The 5,792-nt window shown below is 46.1% G+C and overlaps 3 non-coding genes across 3 annotated transcripts; all 3 read right to left on the bottom strand.

Moving 5' to 3' along the window:
• Positions 1-1,694: 1,694 nt before the first annotated feature.
• trnag-ucc (transfer RNA glycine (anticodon UCC)) lies at positions 1,695-1,766 on the bottom strand. Its single transcript has one exon. It is a non-coding gene; the product is annotated as a tRNA-Gly (tRNA).
• A 2,231-nt stretch (positions 1,767-3,997) lies between these two features.
• trnag-ucc (transfer RNA glycine (anticodon UCC)) lies at positions 3,998-4,069 on the bottom strand. The gene has a single exon. It is a non-coding gene; the product is annotated as a tRNA-Gly (tRNA).
• A 795-nt stretch (positions 4,070-4,864) lies between these two features.
• trnag-ucc (transfer RNA glycine (anticodon UCC)) lies at positions 4,865-4,936 on the bottom strand. Its single transcript has one exon. It is a non-coding gene; the product is annotated as a tRNA-Gly (tRNA).
• Between the last annotated feature and the right edge of the window lie 856 nt (positions 4,937-5,792).

Genomic DNA, 5,792 nt, shown 5'->3' with positions numbered 1-5,792 from the left:
TATTCAGACACCTTCAACATTTCTCACATTATCACAGTTTATTCACTATAGTTTAGAAAATGGTAATAAAATATAATAAACTGAATGGATAGAAAATATGACAGAAACTCAGAGTTAAAGTGTGTCAGAACAAATTCAGCTTGATAATGTTAGATAACTTTGATAGAAAGGTATGTTATGGATTACAATCAACCAAAAATTATTCAGACAGCTGTTAGTATGATAGTATTTACACAACTATCAATACTTAGTCGGGCAACCTTTAGCCTCAATGACAGCCTGTAGTCTCCTGCGCATGCTGTCACCAAGCTTCATGCACACCTGAACTTCAGTTTTTTTTCCCAAACTCGGTCTGAATAATTTTTGGTCCCAAATTTGTATCAGTTTTACTGTAAGTCCACTGCATATGATAGTAATCTTTCCTTAGAAAGACACTTTTTTAGCATTTGTAAAACTGCATTTTTCATCTCAAAAATATATCTAAATTACGACCTATGCTCTGAATGTCAAATGCAGAAATGTTAATTAATGAGTTCATGACCTCAAGGTTAGATTATTGTAATGCTTTATTGGGTGGTTGTTCTGCACGCTTAATAAACAAACTCCAGCTGGTCCAAAATGCAGCAGCTAGAGTTCTTACTAGAACCAGGAAGCATGACATATTAGCCAGGTTCTGTCAACACTGCACTGGTTACCTATTAAACATCGTATAGATTTTAAAATCTTGCTTATTACTTATAAAGCCCTGAATGGTTTAGCACCTCGGTATTTGAGCGAGCTCTTACTGCATTATAGTCCTCCACGTCCACTGGGTTCTCAAAACTCTGGCCATTTGATAATACCTAGAATATCAAAATCAACTGCGGGCGGCAGATCCTTTTCCTATTTAGCTCCCAAACTCTGGAAAAGCCTACCTAACATTGTTCGGGAGGCAGACACACTCTGTCAGTTTAAATCTAGATTAAAGACCCATCTCTTTAACCTGGTTTACACATAACACACTTACACATTTCTAATATTCAAATCTATAGAGTCCGACTCTCTAACCATTAGGCCACGACTTCCCCAATTAACAATACGATTACATGATAATATACATGCAATTTAAATGATAAAATATATTAATGATGATGTATATGCAATACAGTAAGTTAGTATTGCTAAAGTATAGCATTCAACTTACATTCTCGGTTTGTCAGCTTAATTGCGTTATTTAAAAACAGCAGTCACCATAGGTAAAATCTGTCTTAAGGTAGTTTAGACAGTAAATATTTGTTGTACAAAACAAAAGTTTTTTTGATCTGGCAATTCTGTAAACAAATACCTCTCCGATCGTAAAACGGGTCTCCCCTCCTCCACTACGAACACGAATGATTGACAGATGACACCGCACTTCTTAAATTCCCCGCCACGGAAAAGACGAAACAGCGCCATGAAGTCTACGTGTGGCCAACGACGTGTGGCCAAAAGTGTATTGCATCCGTAGTGTTAAGCACTACCATAGAGAATGAATGGGAAAAGTTAAAGGGAAGTTAAGTTCAACTATTTTCGACTCCCGAATGCGTAAGACCGGCGTTCGATTCCCCGACGGGGAGAGCTATTTTCTGCTGCCGAACGACACATCCAAAAGCTTTTAGTGCACTCAGAGGTTACAGAAGGAATTCTGCTTTGACTTCAGCCCAGACCAAAGGAAATGCATTGGCTGGGAATCGAACCCAGGTCAACTGCTTGGAAGGCGGCTATTCTCACCACTATACCACCAACGCAGGCAGGTGATGCTGGCTTGCGCAGTCAGTAAGGACGCTCAAAGCACATGAGTCACTGATAGGGCTAGAGGAGCTGATGCGATATTTTTTTTGGCCCGGCACTAAAGAGAGCAAGTCCAGGGTTTGGGTCCCGTCACGTACAAAAAAGCGCTGTCTTTCCGTGCTGGCTAAATAAATGTGACGCAGGAATCGCAAAGGCTGCAAATACAGAAGTTGAGCAGTTGCACATTCTCCCACCGCGTGTTGGCAGTCGGCCAAATGCACTCTGTTCTTGACATTCCAGTATAGCTCTGCTGTGATCAGAGCCTCCAAAAATACAAGTCACTTGCAAGAAGTTCCCCTCCACAGAAATCTTTAGTAAAAGGTGAAAGATTTATGCGATAATGAAGAGAAACTCGAGCTGTGTCTCCACACCTTGGGCCCGAGCGCTCCCTGTGGTAAACCACTACGCTCGCCAAGGGTAATCTAGGGTGCCGACACCTGCCCACTTGCATTTCGTCACCCCCTCACTCCAAATGGGAGGAGTAAAAGTCACAAAAGTCCCTTCGGTCGCCCAGTAACCACAAGCCCAATGAAGGCAATGCAATCTCTTTCTCATGCCTCCATCTGAGAAGTTGGAGAAAACAATTAAACAAATAAAAGAGTCCAAATAATGACCCCTGTAACGTGTAGCATTCCAAAAGTGAAACGACTTCAGCTGATGATGGGTCCGTCCGGTATTTTATGGAGTAAGGGCTGGGTCAGCGTAAGAAAAAGCCATGCTTTGTTTAGTGATGTCGGTGCAGTGGCGTAGGCTGGGGGCGAACTCATACATGCACAATTCCTCGTTAGTGTAGTGGAGAGTATCTCCGCCTGTCCCGCGAAAGACCGGGGTTTCCCCGATGGGGAGAGCTAGAGATTTTCTGCTGCCGAACGACGCATCCAAAACGTTTTGGTGCAGCCAGAGGTTACAGAAGCAGTTCTGCTTTGACTTCAGCCCAAAACAAAGAAAATGCATTGGCGGGGAATCGAACCCGGGACAACTGCTTGGAAGGCAGCTATGCTCACCACTATACAACCAACAAGTTGCCCATCCTCCCAAAGTGTGTTGGCAGACCGCCAAATTCACTCTGTTCTTGACATTCCTGTGTAGCTCTGCTGTGATCAGAGCCTTCAAATACACAGGTCACTTGCAAAACGTTCCCCTTCACAGAAATCTTTAGTAATAGGTAAAAGATTTATACAATAATGAAGAGAAACTCAAGCTGTGTCTCCACGCCCTTGGGCATGAGCGCTCCCTGTGGTAAACCACTACCCTCGCCAAGGGTAATCTACAGTGCCGACACCTGCCCACTTGCATTTCGTCACCCCCTCACTCCAAACGGAAGGAGTAAATGTCACAAAAGTCCCTTCGGTCACCCAGTAACCACAAGCCCAATGAAGGCAATGCAATCTCTTTCTCATGCCTCCACCTGAGAAGTTGGAGAAAACAATTAAAGAAATAAAAGAGTCCAAATAATGACCCCTGTAACGTGTAGCATTCCAAAAGTGAAACGACTTCAGCTGATGATGAGTCCATCCGGTATTTTATGGTATAAGGGCTGGGTCAGCGTAAGAAAAAGCCACGCCACTTGCATTTCGTCACACCCTCACTCCAAATGGGAGGAGTAAATGTCACAAAAGTCCCTTCAGTCGCCCAGTAACCACAAGCCCAATGAAGGCAATGCAATCTCTTTCTCATGCCTCCACCTGAGAAGTTGGAGAAAACAATTAAAGAAATAAAAGAGTCCAAATAATGACCCCTGTATCGTGTAGCATTCCAAAATTGAAACGCCTTCAGCTGATGATGGGTCCATCCGGTATTTTATGGTGTAAGGGCTGGGTCAGCGTAAGAAAAAGCCACGCTTTGTTTAGTGATGTCAGTGCAGTGGCGTTGGCTGGGGGCGAACTCATACATGCACAACTACTCGTTAGTATAGTGGACAGTATCTCCGCCTGTCACGCGAAAGACCGGGGTTGGATTCCCAGATGGGGAGAGCTAGTGTTTTTCTGCTGCCGAACGACACATCCAAAACGTTTTGGTGTAGACAGAGGTTACAGAAGCAGTTCTGCTTTGACTTCAACAAAGGAAATGCGGAAGACTGGGGTTCGATTCCCCGACGGGGAGAGCTAGTGTTTGTCTGCTGCCGTTTTGGTGCAGCCAGAGGTTGCAGAAGGCATTCTGCTTTGACTTCAGCCCAAACCAAAGGAAATGCGTTGGCCGGGAATCGAACCCGGGACAACTGCTTGGAAGGCAGCTATGCTCACCACTATACCACCAGCACAGGTGGATGATGCCGGATTGCGCGGTAAATAAGAACGCTCAAAGCACATGAGTCACTGATAGGGCTAGAGGAGCTGATGCGATATTTTTTTTGGCCCGGCACTAAAGAGAGCAAGTCCAGGGTTTGGGTCCCGACACGTACAAAAAAGCGCGTTCTTTCCGTGCTGGCTAAGTAAATGTGACGCAGGAACCGCAAAGGCTGCAAATACGGAAGTTGACCAGTTGCGCATCCTCCAACCGCGTGTTGGCAGTCGGCGAAATTCACTCTGTTCTTGACATTCCAGTGTAGCTCTGCTGTGATCAGAGCCTCCAAATACACAGGGCACTCGCAAGAAGTTCCCCTCCACGGAAATCTTTAGTAAAAGGCAAAAGATTTATGCGATAATGAAGAGAAACTTGAGCTGTGTCTCCACGCCCTTGGGCCTGAGCGCTCCCTGTGGTAATCCACTATGCTTGCCAAGGGTAATCTACGGTGCCGACACCTGCCCACTTGGAAGAATTGACAATAAAGCAGACTTGACTTGACTTGACTTGACTATTTTATGGTGTAAGGGCTGGGTCAGCGTAAGAAAAAGCCACGCTTTGTTTAGTGATGTCGGTGCAGTGGCGTTGGCTGGGGGCGAACTCATACACGCACTATTCCTCGTTAGTATAGTGGACAGTATCTCCGCCTATCATGCGGAAGACGGGGAGAGCTAGTGTTTTTCTGCTGCTGAACGACACATCCAAAAGGTTTTGGTGCAGCCAGAGGTTACAGAAGCAGTTCTGCTTTGACTTCAGCCCAAACCAAAGGAAATCCATTGGCCGGGAATCGAACCCGGGTCAACTGCTTGGAAGGCAGCTATGCTCATCACTACTCCACCAATGCAGGCGGATGATGCCGGCTTTCGCTGTCAGTAAGAATGCTCAAAGCACATGAGTTGCTGATCGGGCTAGAGGTTTGGGCTGATGCGATCTTTGTTTGGGCCCGGCACTAAAGAGAGCAAGTCCAGGGTTTGGATCCCGTAACGTACAAAAAAGTGCTGGCTTTCCATGCTGGCTAAATAAATACGACGCGGTGACGCAGGAACCGCAAAGGCTCCCAATACAAAAGGTGACCAGTTGCGCATACTCCCACCGCGTGTTGGCGACCGGCCAAGTTCACTCTGTTCTTGACATTCCGGTGTAGCTCTGCTGTGATCAAAGCCTCCAAATATACAGGTCACTTGCAAAACATTCCCCTCCACAGAAATCTTTAGTAAAAGGCGAAAAATGTATGCGATAATGAAGAGAAACTCGAGCTGTGTCTCCACGCCCTTGGGCCTGTGCGTTCCCTGAGATAAACCACTACGCTCGCCAAGGGTAATCTAGGGAGCCGACACCTGCCCATTTGCATTTCGTCACCCCCTCACAGCCCAAACCAAAGGAAACGCGTTGGCCCAGAATCTAACCCGGATCAACTGCTTGGAAGGCAGCTATGCTCACCCCTATACCACCAACACAGGAAGCTGACGCTGGACCTGTGCGCTCCCTGTGGTAAACCACTACGCTCGCCAAGACCCCTGTATCGTGTAGCATTCGAAAAGTGAAACGACTTCAGCTGATGATGGGTCCATCCGGTATTTTATGGCGTAAGGGCTGGGTCAGCGTAAGAAAAAGCCACGCTTTGTTTAGTGATGTCGGTGCAGTGGCGTTGGCTGGGGGCGAGCTCATACATGCACAATTCCTCGTTAGTATAGTGGACA

Source organism: Sinocyclocheilus anshuiensis, unplaced genomic scaffold, assembly GCF_001515605.1.
Source record: "Sinocyclocheilus anshuiensis isolate Anshui unplaced genomic scaffold, SAMN03320099.WGS_v1.1 scaffold1452, whole genome shotgun sequence".
NCBI classification, from domain to species: Eukaryota; Metazoa; Chordata; class Actinopteri; order Cypriniformes; family Cyprinidae; genus Sinocyclocheilus; species Sinocyclocheilus anshuiensis.
Note: the sequence above shows the minus strand (reverse complement) of the source record. Positions and strands in the feature narration are given on the sequence as shown.